The sequence below is a fragment of the Pinus tabuliformis genome, chromosome Q, assembly GCF_031772625.1.
Source record: "Pinus tabuliformis cultivar Carrire ecotype Pingquan chromosome Q, CPIR1, whole genome shotgun sequence".
Lineage (NCBI taxonomy): Eukaryota > Viridiplantae > Streptophyta > Pinopsida > Pinales > Pinaceae > Pinus > Pinus tabuliformis.
In genome coordinates, this window is record NC_142296.1 from 391,935,164 (window position 1) to 391,956,448 (window position 21,285).

Sequence of the window (21,285 nt, forward strand, 5' to 3'; positions counted from 1 at the left end):
CATGGTAGACAGAGGTTTTAACCACTTGGAAGATATTGATAAAGAAAGATATTTTGCAATTTCTGTGTATTTGTTCTGTTGATGCATCTTGATATGTTATGTATGAATTTTCTTTATTATGCTTATATGGTGTGCAAATGAATGCAAATAAATTGAGTAACTGAATGCATTTATGAATATCTATTTACGCGGGGATAACTATAATTGTTTGATAAGATAAGCAAGGCACTTAGATTAATTTAATAATTTGCATGGCACGCTGCCATAGCAGCGTGAAAGTATCTAAGCAGCAGGCTCGGTCTTCGTGAAGGATTATCGTATCCTTTCATGGAGGTATTGAAGGAATGAATAGAGGGTTTGTCCTCCAAGCCCTAAAGTGAAGCAACTTGTGCGAAGGCAGGGATAGAGGGAATTAAAGGACATCATGACCATCTCATGGTGTGGAAGGTTGGTTCTAGCATTGCTCCATACTGCTTTGGGTGAGACTTCAGTCCGTGCTTCGCGGGCTGATGTCGAAAGGGCCAGTAGTGTAGGGATTTGTTTGGCTAATTAACGTTGAATCTAGGTCAGGCCCCATCAAGCCAACACCCACCATCTCCAATAATATTGGTGTTACAAAAGTTATTTATGATTCGCAGTATATCAGCGAGTGTCAGGTGAAGGAGAGGGCTTTCAGACATGGGTACATTTATGCTGAGGGGCTCTTTTGACTTGTTATTACTCATAAAAGAAAGGGTAGGTTCAATGGCTAGATTCAATTTTATTTTCTCATCCACCTTAGGGAAAACCTCTTGTCTCAACATTTTTCATTTTATTTAAGAAAATATAAGGCCCAACATGAAAATCATGCTTCCTATTATGATCCCAACAATCATGCCAATGCTCAATAGATGAGGCTGTTGTCTTCGACTGAGCTTGCATTTTTGGCCCATTAGATTTCCACATACAACCTTGTTTCTATGAAATGAAGAAGTAGTAAAATTACTACATCCACTACCCTCATGAAGAGCTCCTTCCAACAGATTATCCGGGAGATTAAAGAAGTTGAGATCCATAAGATGGCACAATTCATCAGGCGCTGATCCTAAGAGAAAATTATCAAAAATGTCCAAGTATATGAGTTGGTGAAAGACTACCAAGCTCTTTAGAATTCAGGAAAACAACCCCAATTGTTGGACTAAGTTTCCAAAGAATTTCAACCTTAACAAAGGTGTAATTTGGCCCAAACAAGAGCACTTCAAAGGTTCATGGGACTGTAACAAGCATTCTAATTTTTTTACCATTTTATTCAAATTTCCAAGATAATGTGCTATTTAAAAAAGATTTTTTTCAAAGGTGCATGAGACTATAACAAGCACACAAATGACTAATGGAAGGGAAAGAATGATATTAATTCCACAAAAATTCTATTTTTTGGTCATTTTATTCAAATTTGCAAGATAATGTGCTATTTAATATATATATATATATATATATATATATTGTATTTTTTAAATACCATGTTTCCTATTTCCAAAACTTAGGGGTTTACATTTCCAAAGTGTCACCATTTCAGAAAATCATACCATTTTCCAATGTTTGTGCAACTTAAGTGCTAGGATGTATTTATTATGATGGAGGGTAAGCATGCAACAATTGCATCTAAGTGGCAATTATTGTGGTGGTTAGAGTTGTTTTTCCCAAAGGATGGAAGAGTATAATGACAAATGCATTCTAATGTCTCTTTGTTGATGTTTTATAAGGGAAAGTTGTAGAGAAGGATTGTTTTGCCTTGTCTCACCTCTATATGTTCTTGTTGTTGTATTAACTTTTTGAAAACTTTGAAGTTTGAACGTTTCTCACTCCAGTATGAGCAGTCTAAATATTTTGAACGGGTCTTGAATTCGATAGTAAATAGGTTAGTTATGATATCGGTTTGTCACCAACCAAATCCCTATATTATTCATTTCTTGTACATAACATCATCTTGTCACTGACCTTATCTTTGTCACATGGATAGTTTACCCTTGTGAGTTGATCCACAAGGACTAATACACTTTGAAGAGTGTCTTCCATATACTTTGGCAGTGTGCATCTCCTTATGGATCTTTTGTTGTTGATAGTAGGTAATTGCAGTAGTATACTTAGATTCCCAAGCTAGTTTTTTCTATTGGAATAGTGTTTCTGGGAAAACTAGTATTCCTAAAGAATGCTAGCCCTCTAGGTTTGGTTGCTACCCTAGAAACAATAGTTTAAAGCAATTCAATGGTTTCTTCCATGTGCAACAGATAAGAGAAAGATAATGGAACCAACCTGGAACTTCCACTTAATCCCTTGCTTGATCTCTCTTCCCTTTGATAGAGCCTGCAACTCCTCCCCATACTTAACACGCTTGGAGAGTACTTGCACAAGTACAACAACAAAGGACCATTAAAATATCATGATATATTACAACATAAACATTACAGAATCAGATATATAATGAACAAATGACAAATGATAACATTCACAATTGCACAATCCTATGGAAGAAAACTTGAAGAACTTTATTAATAGAAGGGAGAATTACAACCCAGTTGTCTGATCTAGCATCCTCCTCCCAACTTCAATCCTTCTTCACCTCATAAAATAGCAAGATCACTCCAACAATACAATGCTCCTTCTTCAATTAAAAACTATTAGCACTTCCTTGCAACTCACAGCATTCCAGCCTCTAAATCTCTTGGATGAGGGATCCATTTATAAATGTTTGCAAGGGTGTGAGTCATCCATGGGGTTTGATTAGTGTCATTCCAATTGTTACAATGAGTTCCACAAGGGAAGGGATTGAAGATTTCTTAGATCCCTTATTCATCATTGGGCGAATTTAGAGAGGCAACTGGCATAGGAGGAAGTTTTGGAAGATTTCATGAACAATCAACTAAAAAATGTCCCGGAAATTTGTCCATCCTTACCCATCGCACCACATAGAAGGCCTAAACAGTATGCATCACACCCTGGCAGTGTACCACTTAGTATGCATCACACCTTGCCAGTGGAGTAGTCAGTATGGTTCAATTTAGGCAGTTTCTGGATGGTTTCTTAGGTGGAACTTTTGGGGAATGAGGTATTTAGATGACTATGTTCCTTTAGGGTATGAAACAACTCTTTTAGGGGTTGATGAGCCCTAATACATTGACATATAAGTTTGGTGCTGATGTGCCCAAATATTTCTATAACAGTTGCCCCCTAAAGCATGAGGTCATAAATATTCATGTCGGGTGAAATGCTTTATCATGAGGATCCGAAGTTTCAAATTGGAAGGTGACCTGCATAAGTTACAATACAATAGATTATCATAATACGATTTTCATGAACCAGCTAAGGGAGGCGTTCCCATGCTCAGCTTTATAAATTTCATTTCATGTACATAGATTAGATAGTCATCTTTAGATACAGACTGGTGATTCTTTAGATATATAGTCATCATCTATGGTTAGGATGACCATCTGTGTAGAGCCTTTGTACATGTGATGTTTTTATATTCCTGAATATATCACAACCCGGATGGATGAAACTAGATCTGAGGTCTTCAAACTCGTCCAATCTTTGTTCGATGTACAAGTTAATCCATGTGAAGAGATATTCTGAAGTCGAACATGGAAAGACATTGCCTGATTACCAGCCAATGATGTGAGCTGTTAACAGATTCAAGAGGAATCACCGATAATGATAATGACCCTCAAGGTATGACAGTACAATTCACATGGTGTGAATATGTGATCCGATGTTGAACAACACACAAAATCTTTTGGTCAAATGCCATTGATGTCAACCTGTCGCCGGAAGTGAGAAACTTTCCATTGATGTATGCAAGCTACAAAGCACTGAAAGGGTTATTTCTAGGTCAACCTCTTGGATAACGAGATAATTTTGACAAGAAGCGACTTGTTGTAGGAGGGCCTTGATGTATCCCACATCTATGACACAAAATGAAGCAAATAATTTTTTGGAGGTGAAAAATGAACTGACGACACAAGGTTCAGGAATGGAGGTCATGAAAAAAATGAAGGTTGGATATATTGCAGTGGATGAGACATTAACTGGATGGTGGTTTCTCAACTGAATGACTTCTCTTGAACATATCGATGACACTGAGATGAATTGGTAGCCTTAACCCCAAAAGATGGATGGTATGAAAGACTAATGTTGAGATGACCGGTGAATGGAATAACCCAACCCAACTCAATAATGGTGATGAAGTGAAAGTGTCATGTTCAAGAGCGACTTACTACCATAAATTCTTCAAGTTTCTTCCCCTTTTTCCCCAGTCATTACTGACTAGTACCTCTTTATTTTTGTCAAGCTTGAGGAGGATAACATATGATTGTTCTATAATTCGCCCTCAGTGCAAACCTGTCACTATTTAATGTTTTAACGAGTCTAGTGACAGTGAAACTCCATCTCATCTAGATGGACAAGTTTGTCGCTATTGTTTTAACGAGTTTAACGACAAGGATAACTCGGTCCTTTTCATGTTTAGAGAGTTTGAAAAATGGATGAAAAGAAAACTCCATAAGTTCATTTCGTAAAATAATCCCTCAGGTCCTTAAAAGGATAAAATAATACAGGAGGGATGACGTTTCCAATACTTTAACAAGTTGGAAAAGGCAAGCGCTCAACAATCTTTTCATATTTAACGAGTCTGAAAAGTGTTTAAAGAGGACTCTATTTTGAGGAACGAGTGGTTTCTAGGGTAACAATTGGTTCTGGTGGTGTTGGAACTTCTCAAAACATGTTGATTTGTGTGAAGAGCTTGGCTAATAAGACAACTCATTACAATTGTTCCTCAAAAAGGGTAAAACAACCAAGTGAAATCATATGATTGGCCAAAGGGATGGTAGTGATGGGATGTACACAACCAAGGCTCAAAAGGCTGATAGAATGGCAATCACAAGGGTTAAAATTTGAGAATGGGTTTATTTTTAGACAAGCTTGAACCATGGGGAACTATGCTTGGATTCAGTTTCATGTTTACACAAGCTTGAAACGAACAAACTATGGCTGGATTCAAAGATGTTTAATTCACTGTTTAGCACATCAGATTCTTTCATCAGTCATTCAACCTGCTCAGAACACTATCAAATTGATTAGAAATACATATATATGGATGAAAAATGAACTAAAACTAACATTTAATTTTGAATTACATGAATAGTAAACATAAAAAGTAGTTTTAATATTTCATTTTCATCATTTCATTTCAAATTTGGGATTTGGAGCCTGAAGGGGTTTTCCCCCTCAAATTTCACCAGCTGATTTCAGGAGATCCTGTGGACCATTCTCAGTGCCGTCAAGACCAGGGAGGACCTATCCTTGAGCTCTTCATTTTGATTCCATCATTTCTTGATTTTGAGCAAGTTTTTTCACTTTATTGGGCCCCTGGGGTTTAAAGATTTTGTTCCTCAATCATCACACCTAGCTAGTATCGAAAGGTGCGATGCATACTGAGTTTCCCACAGGCCAGTCAGTATGCATCTCACCTTGCTCAAAGCTAGGGTGCGATGGGCACAAAAATGCAACTTTATGCAGTGTTTTTCATTAAATTTTTACCTGTTTTTGCTCAAATTTGGATCCTAACTCATCTTTTGTCTGCATTTTAGATATTTGTTGGATCAAGATGGTTGACACATGGCGTGAATGAGAACATGAAGAGGAGGATATGATTGTTTTACATGACCAGGGCACAGTGGATGAATTAAGAAACTATGGCTTACTTAAGTTTTTCCGCATATCCAGCATGAGGCAATAGATCAGTTTGTTGCAATATCTTCTCAATGCTTGGGATCCCGTTGACCAGGTATTCCAGATCAGAGGAAAATCTATTGCTTTCACGGACGAGGATATTTAATTTCGGACGGGTTTGTTGAGGTGTGGTGCCCCTCTTTCACTATAAGGATTTTCTCGTGGGGGCGAATTTGTGAAAGATTACATTTGTCAGTTCTGCAGGGATGGATCTCAACCTAGTAGAGATGGTAAGATAAATATCTGAGATGTTACTGATCAACATTTGAGTACCATTCTATTTAAATTTTCTAGATTGGCTGGCAGTGCGGTCTTACATTTAGTGAATAGATCTTACATGCAATATGCCCTGGAATGCCTGGAATCGAAGCTGTTCAATTGGTGTGGGGTGATACTTGCTGTCGTAAAAGAAAAAATGTCCAAAGTAAAGAATGGAAGAACCAAGAATTTTGGTTACGGATCCATATTGACTGCTTTTGCTTTGGAAATAATCCCACTGATGTAACCTCAAAACATTTCACTGGGATTTCCAGCACCGAAGGAACCACGGATGCATAGATGGGTGGATCTTATGGATAGACATGCCGGCCAGTCATAGATCTCCTTCTCAGATGCCTTTTTCCAGTGGTTTGACCGCTAGGAGATGGTGTTTGTGGAGTATCTATATGTCGGGATGGATTTCCGAGGTGATTCGGATTTGGCTTTACCAATTGGTGAGTAGTGGAGTGCTATATTCGACCAATCTTTGTTTTTTCAGTTTTATAATGTTTATGTGCTTTTGATGTTATGAAGGCTAAATAAACTCATATGTGTGTGTAGATATTGGACCAGTGCAACTAGTGGCACACCCACGGGAGGCAGATGATGCTCCAACAGGAGAGGCTGTAGGGAGAGCTATCCTTCAGGATCTGGACATATCAGAGACCCTGGCAGTGATGCAGGTTCAGATTGAGGGTCTCACTCTTGGTATTCAGGATGTCAGGACCGATGAGTTACTTTTGAGGTTACAACATCATACTAATGGTGTATCGAGTCGTTGGAATAGGCTCTTGTGCATGGTGGCACAGGCGGTGACATGTTATCACCAACATTGCTAGTCTAGGATGTTTTCTATGTCCGTTTTGAGTTTCTTGGTCAGATGACTGATTTTGCCTTGGAAACAAAGCATTTTGTAAAATATATAAACAACTACCTACTTTTGATTTTTGGAGTTTTATTTTGGCTAAGTGATGAAATCCTAATGCAAATGTTGATGTGAAATGTTTTCTTTACAAATGCTGCAAATGTCTATTTAACACATAGTTTGCTAATGAATCAGTGAATGTGTTTAAGTTTCTAGAAATGTGTTGATATTGAATGAAATCAAAATGTCTTTCCAAAATCCTAACTCTTAGGAACATGCGATAAATATTTGGGTTCCGAACGGAAAAAACGCCAGTAAGTTGTAGAATGATAAGTTGTGAATCTAGCCTAATAACGAGTCGGCGTATGCGACGTGAAATGGCATTAGAGAGAAGTTCAATCAACGCACTATACTCAGCGATGTTGTTCATCGATCAACCAATACATATCCCCCTGAAGCTTACTAACTTGCTGCTTGGAGCAAAGATGGCCCAAGCCGCAGAAGATAAGTTCTGCATACTACGACTAGCTCCGTCGGCATACCCAACAAATGGTTCAAAAAAGTCTGACATCTGCAATAAATGTGAAGTGTATTACCTAACCAAAATGACGACTCTAAAGAAAACACTCAAAAATGCAAGAAAAGCATATATACAATGAGTTTACCACACTTAATCAAACATAGTAACGTTTAAGATACAACCAGTTTCGAGGCTGCGAAAGTGGAATCCCATCATAATCGACAAGCTTATATGCTCCTTTTGTTAATACATGTTTAACAATGTAAGGGCCCATCCATAATGGTTCAAATTTACCTGCTCCTAATTTGTCAGAATCCTGAACGTAAAGCAAGACCAGGTCACCTTTTGAGAAGACATGAGGCTTAACATTTTGGTCATATTGAGAATTAATGCATTTCTTGTGTGCTTCATTAGCCAACACAGCATCACGACGGGTTTCATCCAGATGGATTAATTCCAAGAAACAAGCCTCTTCTTCAAAAGTTTCGGGAAGCAGAACGATTGCAAGCTTGAAGGATGAGATTTCGCACTGAATTGGTAAGATTGCTTCCAGACCATACACCAATTGAAAGGGCGTAAATCTGGTCGCATTTCTCACCGAAGTCCTATATGTCCACATAACTAAGTACAGGATCAAATGCCAATTCCGTTTATGGACTCCAATCATTCTCTGTAGTATTCGCTTAAGGACTTTGTTGATTGCCTCAACTTGTCTGTTAGCCTGTAGATAATATGGAGTAGAAATTTCATGGGACAGTCCTAATTTGGTAGATAATTCGATCATCATGTGGTCGTGAAAATGCAACCCATGATCTGTGACTGTATCCTGTGGAACACCGAATCTAGAAACTACATGATTGAAAAAAAAGAGTGCAGCCGTTTCACCACTGTTGTTCAATGTAGGCATCGCCTTGGCCCATTTTTTAAAATAGTCGACAATGACTATAATATACCCATGCCCCCCGACCGAGGTGGGGTTACATGTCATGAAATCAATGCCCCATTTAGTGAATGGGCCAACAACAACGATTAGATGCAGTGGTGCAGGTGGTAATATGGTTTTGCGATCAAAATCTGACAAGCATGGAAACTTTTGACTGCAATTATGCAATCTTTGAATATGGTGGGCTAGAAGTAACCAGCTTGTAAGATATTTTGTGCAGTAGTGTAACCAGATAGATGCCCCCCACAAGCACTTTAATGACGATCATTCAAAACTTTTTTGGCCTCCTCATGCGTGAGGCACCTTCGTAAAATCGTATTGACACCACGACGGTAAAGTGTATCACCAACAATCAAATAGTCTTTGGCTTGGTATTGAGTATGTCATTGTTCAGAGCAAGAGGAGTTAGGCCTAAAAGTTTGGGTCTGGAGATAGACGAGTATATCTCCGTACCATGGATTGCTTGACGATATCAGAAACAAAGTCTCATCCATAATTGATGCTTTTGATGTTAAATCATTGGAGGACGAGGGAAAGTCACAAAGTAACTCTGCAAAGACGAGAGACTTCTTTGATTTGGATTTGGTGAATTCCAGATCAAACTCCTGCAAAATGGCTATCCATTTGGAATATTTTCCCCCCAGCAATTGACGTGACAAAATGTATGTCATAGGGTTGCAATCTGACACAATGGTAGTTTTGCGAAAGAGTACATAGTGTCGAAATCTCTGTACTGCTTGAATGGCTGCTAAAGCCAACTTTTCAACATAAGAGTACTTGCTTTCTGTATCATTAATATTATGACTTAAATAATATATAGGATGTTCAATTTCGTTATCTTCTTGCACTAAAACCATAGCAATGGTTGTATCTGCAGCGGCGAGATACAGGTTGAAGTCTTTTTGATAGTCAGGAGCATACATTAATGATGCTTTTATCAGGGAATCTTTTAAAGCATCAAAGGAAGCTTGCACAACCTGATCCCAATGGAAGGGTACCCCTTTCTTCAAAAGATGTGTATAACCTTTAGTGAGCTCAACATAATGTGGAATGAACCTCCTTAGAAAGTTAGCTTTCCCTTGGAGTCTCTGAATCTAAAGCAAATTTGAAGGTGGAGGCATGTCAAGGATTGCCTGAACCTTAAATGGGTCGAGTTGAATTCCGTCCTTAGAAACTACAAAACCAAGCAATCGACCAGAACCAACAAAAAACACACATTGTGTGGATTGAGTCATATCTTGTAGTGTCAGCAACGTAAAAATATGGCTCTCAAATGCTGCGGATGATCAGTCTGTTTTCGCGAATGAGCAGGCAGATCGTCAAGATATGGTTGAACGATGTGTTTGATGTCATGGAAGGCATAATTCATTGCCCTCTGAAATGTTTCCCCTATTTTCTTCAAACCGAAAGGTAATTTACGATATGTGAATGTGCCCAACAGACATATAAATGCAGTTTTTGACTGGTCCTATGGGCGGATATTGATTTGATTGTATTCAAAAAATCCATCCATGAAAGAAACGATTTCACATCTGGCACATTCATCAATAATCTAGTCAATAAAGGGTGTAGGATAGTTGTCCTTTGGATATGCTTGATTTACATCCCTATAATCGACGTACACTCTAATCGTTCCTTGTTTTTTCATCACAGGAATAATATTCAATACCCAATCAGTTAGAGGAATAGGGTAAATGAAGCTAGCATGCAAAAGTTTTTCAACCTCTGCTTTAATGGCAATGGCTTTCTTTGGATGAACAAGTCAAAGCCATTATCGTACTGGTTTGACATTTGGATACATCTTGATTTCATGTTCAATAATTCTCAAGTCAATGCCTGGCATTTCTTCATATGACCATGCAAAGACATCTCTAAATTTGTGAAAAGGAGCACAATAGTTTTATAGTTCTGATGGAGAACAAGATTTTCCAACGTGAATATTCTCTACAACATTAGGTTTCGTCGAAATATTAATGGCGATTGTTTCTTCAATGTTGGACAGATTTTGCTCAGAATCTACTGTATTTACAGAATTTAATAAAAAATCAACAATTGAGGGGTGATTGAGGTCGTTTGAATAATCTTCTTTGTCATCTCGAAGGTGGGAACAATGATGGTAATCTTCCCATGGCGTTTCTCATATCATCATTGATTGGATGATTCCTTTGTCTGTTTTATGTATGCGAGACCAAAGATTAGAAGAGGTACCATATTCTAAAGACCTATCTACCCAAACACTCGTCAAGTGTTGATTCAGGTTTGCCACCCAAGCCCAGAAAATTGATTGCTACAAAGCTTCGATGGGGCTTGGTGGCAACTCCTCATGATGATCCTCACCATCAAAATAGTCAGAACTCTTCTTAAACGCAGATGATGTAGAAGAGTTCATATGACAGGTTTCCACTGTGGCCACTTCTATGAACCTAGATGGAGACAAGAGGGAAAAAGTACCCTAAGGAAGGGTCTTTTACGAGTCCTACTCCAACATTTTGAAATGATTGTGAACTTCCATGGATCAATGGGATGCTTCCAGTAGTTGGTGGACTGTTAGTGAAAAAGGCTAGTTGGTCAACGATTGTGATTCCACCTTAGAAAGGAAATGCAATCTTTCTAAAATATGTAGACACAATGGCAGCCATAGCATAAACGCAGGGACTTCTGAGTAAAATATTGTAGTGAAGGAGTCCATAAATGACCTCGACTTCAATATCTACTGTCTTTCCCCCCAGTTCAACTTGCAAGCTACTTAAAATCCCATATGGAGTGTATGTTCTTCCATCTAATGCTTTTAGTGTTGTTGGTGATCGTGACAAGGGTGGTGAACCAAGAGTTTTCCAACAACTCATCGAAATAATACAGGTAGATGCCCCCTCATCAATGATGGTTTGATGAACATTTTTATTGAGGGATTTTACCTGTATAAGGAAAGCGAGTTGGGCCAGTAACTGAGGTGTATATCTTTTATGATTAAAGGCCACAAGATTGGAATCCGTTGGATCGATCCCACCTATCAATGATAACAAAGCCTGCTTTTGGGAGGGACAATTTTGCAATACCTCAAGTGTCGATATAGTGGATGGCGATTGAGCCAGATATTCCACTATATTATAATTATGAGCAGGTCAAGCACAAGGTTTAAATGTCGATTTATGTACGACTCCCTTTGGCTGCGTTATAGTTAATTCAGGAATAATGGGTGGAACTACTTCTGGCGAAGTCATTGTCAAACCACTAGGTTGATATATAGCCTGGTTGTTCGATGACAATGGATTCCCATAATATTTATTCCTTGTCGATATCAAAACATCATTTTACTTGTTTACGATGGATAGGATAAGCACTTGGGATGTGGAAGCATTATTGATAGCAACCAGATTACTTTCTGGGTTGGGAAATGGATCAGTCAACACCGCTGAGGTATTCAAAGCCTTCAAAAGTTTTGAAACCTCAGCTCAATGTGGACAATCTCTCATAAAATGCTCCTCAATAGAGTTAAGGCTTCTGTGATCCATATCAGTTTTAGAGAATATTCTTCGGCGAAAATCACATGGAATCTCATTTGTCACATGAAAATGCTCCTCGTTACATATCAAACATGGATAATGAGGAGGTTTATTTGCTGCAGTAGGGTTCTCAGATGATTTTTCAGGAGTGGAATTCTCCTCTTTCTTCTTATTATTTTTACCTTTCTTCTTGCCCCCTGGTTGCTTTGGATTTTTTCCCTTTTCAGATGACATGACATTAATCTTCGAGGCAAGAGAATTGTCATTTGCATTTTGACTAGAAACAACAAGAGCTTGACCAGATGGACCTCTTGTGGTTTGCGTGCTTGAGGCACCGATCACACTGTGAGAGTCCCTATTCGATTTAAGAAGAGGAGGAATGGAAAAAGCTAATCTAGAAGCGTCAGGAATTTTGTCGTAGAGTGTGCCAGATTGTGTATAGATAAAATCTAAATATTGGGCACAAGCAATGACTTGCTCTTCAGTGACAAATCCACCTTTTGCCACATCCTCAGTGATAGATGGTAATAAGGACTTAATAAACCACTCAGCTAAAAGATGATCAGGAACATATGTTTTTACCATTCGAAAACAATGCCGCCACTCATGAATATGATCAGATATGTGAGTGGACATGGTCTGTTTAAAGTTGGTAAGGAGTTTTGTTCCAGTTTCCTACCTAATAGGTAACTGAAAGTGGGTTAGAAATGTAGTGGCAAGGAAGGTGAAGTTATCAAACGAAGCTCTAGGCAATTCAATATACCATTTCATTGTTGGACCAGTAAGCATTCTCTGAAAAAGGTGAAGTCTAATCGAATCATCATTCAGAGTGTTAGATGAGCACCACAAATGAAAAGTCATTACGTGATTCGATGGATCTTCACCTAGATTTCCATTGAACTTAGGAATATCGGAGGGGAGTTTATGAGGAATCGTTGGCCACCAAGGGGCATATGCAATTGGATCATTCGTCAGCTGGTTCAAATCTGGTAATTCTAGAGTTGCTACAAAAGGCAACTGCTAATTCAGGTTGGGTGGAGCATACCCAGGATAAGATGGAATCACTTGAGCAGTAGGTCTTTGCATACTGGCATAATGTATCTGTTGCTGGTAACTCTGATAAGGTTGTTTGACATAACTAGTATAGTGTGTTTGTTGATAACCGGTTTGAAAATGCAGCTCTCCATAACCTACAAAGCCTTGTTTCTCAAGTCCTCGGTAGGCTTGATATTGACCAAATCAAGTCTGAGCTTGTAAACCAAGCCCATACTGAGGTTGGATTTGCTGGAATTGCAGTTAGTGGTATTGTGGCAGCCACAGTTATTGGACCATTTTCTATTGCCCAATACTGGAAGATTGACCAAAGATGAGGATTGACCATACCTGTTGGTGTCTGAGTCATTCCAAATAAAGAGGAACTAACCTAAGGTTTCGGTTGAGCCCTAGAGACAAGTTGTTGTTGTATCAAAACCTGAGAGACTTGAGTCTTCTGCCTTGAAACTTGAGGTTGCGAGGAAGAAGGAGCAAGTTGAGGTAGAGACACAACAGGCTGTGCTTGTGTTTGGGACATATTCATAATAGCAAGTGTAGTGGTAATATTAAACACAGGTCGGATCGGTTGTGTTGGATATACAACCCTTGGTTGTTATGGCAGTATTGGTATCCAACCACTAGATGTAATTCCAGTTTGACCTGAATATTTTTGGCAACTCTCATATGGTTGTTCCCCAGGAGGAAACAATGAAAAAGCATACTACTCTCCATATGGTGGTAGTCCAGTGTTTAAAGGATATATCGGTCTTTGAAAAATGGTTTTCCCAAATTGATACTAGCATGCATGATCAAATTGTTGAGTTTCAACATAAGAAGGACCAGATGGGATTCCGGATGAATAAATAGGAGTAGACCATGGCACCGAAGCAGCCCCTGAGTGGACTCCAGCTAGTGATTGGTAACCAATTGGAACAGATGGTGTACCATAAAACATTGTAGGAATAGCAGTAGGAGGTTCCGCCGCAGCAACATTAGATGACACATTCTTGGATGTTAATGGTTGCTCAGACATGTCTAGTCTATCCATGAGTTCTCCAAGTGATTCGACAGGAACTTGCGATGAAGTGGGATTAAAAAAACCAAACTTAGGAGTAGAAGGATGCTGATGAATCCCAGTTTCAAAATGAAACAGGGTACTAGATGGGGGATCCTCTACTATATTCTCTATAGCAATCAGACCAGGTGGAAGAGGCAGACCGTCAGGTCCGTAAAGATTTCTGGGGTTGAAGAAGGTATAGCTTCTGTAGTGATAGATACTGGAGGGGTGACACCTTCTGAATATTGAAACTCAACTTCCAGATGTTCAGGTAAATGAAATTCAGTCTCAAAGGGAGGTTTTTCAACAACTATTGGTTCAAATGTAGCCTGGGTTTGAACTGAGAGGGGTTCTGGATCAACTCTAGATGAAGTTGTTTCAAGTACAAAAGTGTCTACCGTTATAGTGGGATCAATTCTAATGTCCACTTGTAACTGTGGAACTTCTTCTCTTAAGGCAGATGTACCAGAAATAATCAGAGTAACTGTAGCCTCTGACGATGTTGAAACAAAAGTTTCAAATAAGCCAGATGAATTGGACTCAGTTAAACGAGACCGTTTTGTCTATATTGGCTTCGCTTCTAGAGTCAAAGATGGTTGACTCGCTAGTCTCCATGAACAATGGGGTTTTGATTGACTTTCTTCCACGATTGCGGATTATTTGATCAACTCAAAATTAAGCGGAAAATGATGTTATTTCGAATTCAATTAATTTTAATGACACTTTGACACAACTTTTCTTTTTTCAATTTTTAAGAGTCAAGAAAAAGCTAAAGATGACTCTAGTCTCCTTCAATTTTTAATGAGCCTGAAAGGACAAGTTCTCAGATGGAACTTTTCTTTTAAAGAGTCGAAAAGGAATGAAAGTGACTAATCTAGAAAATCTAGACAGGGGGATTACCAAACCAATCTCAAAACTGCAATATAAACATTGGCGATAAATAAAAAATAAGTTACTAAGGACTTATGTATGACAGTCAATCTTCTCGAATGCTGTGTTTAGTGCATTGCAATCGATAAGGCGACAGACTCAGTTTCCTATGGATAAAGGATATAACCTATTGTGGTCTCCCAATATATACGCGACGGTACAGGGAGCACAAGTCCGTGCTAGAACTTGTCGTATCAAGGAGGAGGAATCACCCAACCTTCAATGAAAATGATAGCCACTAGTTTTAATGACGCCAAAACACGTCACTAGCCTAGACCTCTAGATATGTTGCGTTAAGTTCCAAAGCGTTGTTAGGTTCATTGAAATTTATTTTAAAGTTGATCTTGTTTAGAGTTTTCCTTTTAATGGTTCACCACATGATGATGATCTGAAATTCCTAAGATGCAATCTTCAATGATAAACAATCTTTGTTTATTTGAGCAATGAAAATCCTAGCTACTAGGGAAAGGAAATAACAGTGCTTTTGAGCAAAGAGAAAAGAGCACCCACTAGTGCATTTCCCTAAATCATATTTTTGCACACAAACAAAAAAAAATAATGCTAAATGCAAATGCATGTATTTGTTTTTGTTCTCCTTAATGTGAAAAATTCCAGAAAGGAAAAACAAATGGAGCAAAGATCTGAAATATTTCACTCAAAATGACTTTTTCGACAATTTCTTATTCAAAAGAAAAAGGAAGACTCAAAATGACACTTTTCAATTTTGAATAAAAATTCTTTCGACACTTCGAATATAAATAAATCAAATCAAATACATGAAGAAAAGTTCAATTGAATATTAAGGGAGGCACGAATTCAAGTCACTTCTCTTTTCGACACAAAAAACGACAATTACGACACTTTTTGTACCAAAGCGACAAATTGATTTAAAATTTTCGACAAAGGATTGTAAATGATGAACAAACAAACAAAAAGAATTCACTAATCCTAATGTAATTGAGGTTTATCTAAATAATGCAAGTAAGTTTCAGTAAAGAGGAACTATTCATTTGTAGCAAAACAAGCAAACAAAACTGAAAACAAGGTTAAAAACCCTTAATTTCTAGAATGGAAAAAGAGTTCAGTCAATCATCACACTGGTCTTCATAGAAACAGAGATGCAATGAACTTACTACACTCAAGAGGTGTGATGCATACTGAGTCACAGTGGAAGACAGTTCGATGGTCCAGGGAGCGCAACTGAAATGGGTTTTGGCTCAAAGGTGGAGCTGTTTTCAATGAGTTAAGGCGGATTTTGATGAACAATAAATAGCAAAGTATGATGGAATGTCTTGAGAGGTTATTGAGCTACCAAGAGGGCAAATAGATGTGCTTGTAAGTCAAACATTTAATTCATAAACTAAGCTAGAGATTGATTGAAGCAGCATTCATCTACTATGCAATTGCAGAGAAAGAGCAGTTCGAAGGCTACTTGGCTAACTTCAGACTTTGTCTATAGTTTATAAAACAAACAATAACAACAAACAAACATCTGTTCGTTCCCTAGTGGAGTCGCCAATTTGTTTCTAGGAAAACTAGTATTCCTAAATAATGCTAGCCCTCTAGCTTTGGTAGCGACCCTAGAAACAACAGTTTAAAGCCATTCAATGGTTGCTTCTATGTGCAACATATAAGGGAAAGATAATGGAACCAACCTGGAACTTCCGCTTAATCCCTTGCTGGATCTCTCTCCCCTATGACAGAGCCTACAACTCCTCCCCATACTTAACATGCTTGGAGAGTACCTACACAACTACAACAACAAAGAACCATCAAAGCATCGTGATCTATTACGACATAAACATTACAGAATCAGATATATAATGAACAAATGATAGCATTCACAAATGATAACATTCACCATTGCACAATCATATGGAAGAAAACTTGAAGAACTTTATTAATAGAAGGGAGAACTACAACCCAGTTTTCTGATCCAGCATCACCCGCCCAGCTTCAATCCTTCTTCACCTCATGAAATAGCAAGATCACTCCAACAATCTAATGCTCCTTCCTCAATTACAAACTATCAACACTTCCTTGCAATTCACAACATTCCAGCCTATAGATCTCTTGGATGAGGGATCCATTTATAGATGTTTGCAAGGGTGTGAGATATCCATGGGGTTTGATTAGTGTCATTCCACTTGTTACAATGAGTTCCACAAGAGAAGGGATTGGAGATTTCTTAGATCCCCTATTCATCCTTGGGTGAATTCAGAGAGGCAAGTGGCATAGGAGAAAGTTTTGAAAGATTTCACGAACAATCCACTGACAAATGTCCTGGACATTTGTCCATCCTCGCCCATCACATCCCATAGAAGGCCTAAACAGTATGCATCACACCATGGCAGTGTACCACTCAGTATGCATCGCACCTTGCTAGTGGAGCAGTCAATATGGTTCAATTTAGGCAGTTTCTGGATGGTTTCATAGGTGGAACTTTTGGGGAATGATGTATTTAGATGACTATGTTCCTTTAGGGTATGAAACAACTCTTTTAGGGGTTGATGAGCCCTAATACATTGACATATAATTTTGGGGCTCATGTGTCAAAATATGTCTATAACAAATAGGCTTTGAACTTTTAGGCTTGTACTCAAGAAATAACCATACATAGAATTTGTTGCAGGTTTATGTTTACTATAGTAACTTCTCGACTACTAGTAATTGAATTCAATAGAATAACTCATTTCTGTACTAGTGGACTGTGGACGTAACCCTGGATATAGATATTTTCAGTTATATTTGAAATAATAATACATAATTCTTGATGAAAAGTGCATTTTTCTTATGATTACCAGTTGAAAATATCGTTCACTAGATGGTTATATTATTGTTGTCTACTCGACCAATTCATAATTCATGATTGTGAAAGTGCCTATCCAAGCTGGGGTGGAAATATGACAATGGGGTGATGGGTCAAAGTATTTGGACCATCTCTCAAATCTCTACTTTGGAGGTCATATTTCTCATTTAAGATTTTGGGCAGTGTGGGTCACAACAATGTTTAAATGGTTAATTTCTACTTAGATAAAATCACCGCTAGACCTAGTGGATTTTAATGGCCTTTTTATCGAGTGACTGATATTTCAGACCTAAAAAAAATGTAAAAGAGGTTTTATATTTAAATATATGTTGGATAACTTGCTAAGATTGAAAGTTTAGTTCTGATGTCCTTGCATAGTGTTTGACCAGATCAGTTCAAAATGGGCAAGCGAGGCAAATGGCAATATATCATCGATATTGAGGTGCAAGACCTCAAAGGAAAAATGACATTCTCTAGTAAAGACTTTGTTTGGATGGAAATAAATAGAAAAAAAATTAGTATTGATTGAGTTGTGGTAATCCCATTACGATGAGTTGCTAAATTTATCAAAGGAGAGGAAGAAAATCCTATTGTTCCACGTAACTTCATATGAAAAACAAAAAAGGAACCAAAACAATGAGCTACCATTGCATTGCAATATGAGATGTGAGTATTTAAAAATTTATTTTTTAGATCTTTTGAAACCATGTTCATATTTCTTTGTATGTACTAACATTTTTAATTTTTGTTGTAGTTATCATTGTTCATTTGGCCTAGAAGATAAAAGAGGAAATCCTTCGGCTAAACGAAGGACCTCATTTGTGCACAAGAGGGGTTGCCAATGCCACTTTATTGTGAAAGTTATGCATGAAATTCCTGATAGATAAATACTAACTTTCAATATGTATGAACATGAAGACAGGGAAGGTTGGGCTTGTCATGGTCAATGTGACACTTCAGGTGAGACTAGGACCTTGCATAGGTCAAATCTTTCAAGAGACGTTGTTGCATATGTAGAGACTTGTTTCTTTTTGTGATCCAGGTGGATATTGGTGGCCACTTGCCAAGTCCACTTGGACCCCCACCATTGTTTCTTTCAGCTTTTTAGTTTCCTTAATTGTAGCACAATTTACTATTTTTACCAGTTTTTCGGGTCCTGAACTTCCAGAACCATTTTGAGGCCCTAAACGACATTTTTTGGGAAAATTGGGAGCAACATGTGTTCATGGATTGATGTTTCTCTTTCCAAAGTTGTAGCTCTCGAATAGATCTTTCTAACAAGATATTGTACGCATCAAACAAAGATCATATGCCGAAGTTACGACCCCAAGAAGTTCATGTACCAATTTACCCAAACGGGGCCCACAGTTTAGTGTTTCATCTTCTAGGGTTAGGTTTTTGGATGTGTAGGGTTTTCCATTGTTTCTCAACAATAAATAGGCCTTTGAGCCTCATTGTAACATAGTTCATACGCACGTAGCCACCGCATCTCTTCTCAGAGATAAGCTACCATCGCCCTAGCCGGTTTATTTCCATTGCTGTTTGTAAGCATATTTCAATATTTTTATATTAATGAAATGAAGTATTATTTCTGTTGCATCTCTGTGTTTATGGTTATCTCTGTTATTTTTTGCATTCCTGTTTAAATATAGATCATTGGTATCAGAGCGGTCTGCTTTTTCTCTATTTTTGTTTGCATGTACCCAATGAGGTCAGGATATAAGGAGTTAGGGCTTGAATTGGTCGAACCCTTCCAAGACCAGCCTCACAAATCCCAATGGCCTCCCATGGAGGATGAAAAGAAAGATGAGGGGGTAGGAGATCCTATCAAAATCTTGCTTGAAGAAGCCCCCGAGCGACAAAGGAATGCGATTATGGACAACTTTGCTTAGATCCTTCAGCGCTACCCACGGGTGACGCATCGGCGTCCAACAACTACTTTGGAAATGCCACACCATTTAAGGTACATGTTAATTTTGAAATACCCATATTCGAGGGTTAGATAGACATAGATGTCGTTGATAAATAGTTAAATCTGCTAGAGGGTTATTTTCCTGTTCATGATTTTTCTAGTTGGGAAAAGATTATTTTTGCTCTTCTCAAAGCAGCCCCCCACGTCAAGGACTGGTGGGAAACCTACTCCGAGCAGAAGCATGAAAGTATAGGGTCACTATTTTTAGTCACACCCACTTGGGATTCATTCCGGGATGCCATCAAGGAGCAGTACTACCCTGTCAGAATTTATGAGGATCAGTACATAAAGTGGACCACGCTGCGGTAGGGGAGGGACCAAGACGTGCTGGAGTTTACCAATATTTTCCATACCCTTCGCACAAAGTTGGGTATCAAGGATTTGGAGTAGCATTTGGGACTCAAATATTGTGGCTTCCTGCACAGGTACATCTAGGAAGAAATAGAATTCCTGAACATCCCCTCACTCGGCACGCCATACCAAAATGCCATCAAGGTCGAGCAAAAGTTTAAACAGAAGAAGTGAGACTTTGGATCTGCGAATCTGAAGTAAGGGAAAGGTGCCCCCAAACTGTAGAACAAAGGACAAATCTAAGGCAAGGTAGCCCAAGAAAACCCACCAAAGTTGCAAGAAAATAACAACGCCGTGAAGCTAAAAAAGGACACGGGAAGGTGGTGTGAGTTCCATAAGATCTTCACTCACAACACGAGTGTCGAGCCAAGCAGTCACTAGTGGCCAAGCTAAAGTTTTAAGAATCAGATGCATGTTCCGACCCTGAGTCAGAACCCAGCAAAGGGAATGACAAAGGGAAGAAAATTATCGATGCGGAGCCCAATGCCACCGTTGCCACCACAAAGATACAGAAGGAGGAACCCGAAGATCAGAGGCAGCACTGCCTACCGCCATATCTTTAGTTACTGCAAAACAATGAAGTAAGCTCATTTCCAAAGCCGAGAAATTTATTTTCCTAATGATATGCCCTCAAGGAAAGAAGAAGACCATGGCCACGACCTCTAGACAGGGTCGCTCCGCACGACAACTACAGATGAACAAGGTCATGGAAATGTATGAGGACATCTTCACCTCCCCCACAGGGGTTCCTCTGCACTATTAGGTTACGTACTCTGTCGATCTGACCCCAGGTGTGCCACTACCAAATGGACCAATCTATCAGTGCTCTGTTCTAGAGAATGATGAAATCAAGGCACAAATCTAGGAGCTGCTACAAAAAGGTCACATCCATCCGAGTTCATCACCCTGTGGGAGCCTGATCATGTTGGTACAAAAGAAGGATGGGACTTGGAGACTATTTATTGACTATCGAGCACCGAACGAGGTCATTGTCTATAATAGGTACCCGAACCCATGGATTGATGACCTCCTGGACCAACTGAAGGGGGAAAAATATTTCAGCAAGATCGATTTGAATTCAGGATATCACTAGGTACCAATTGAACCCTCCGATGTGTGGAAGACAACCTTCAAAGCCAAGGAGGGCCTTTTTGAATGGTTGGTTATGCCTTGCGGATTGATGAATGCTCCTGCAACCTTCATGAGGCTAATGGATGACATCTTGAAAACATTCACCAACTCATTTGTAGTGGTATACTTGGATGAAATTCTGATCTTCAGC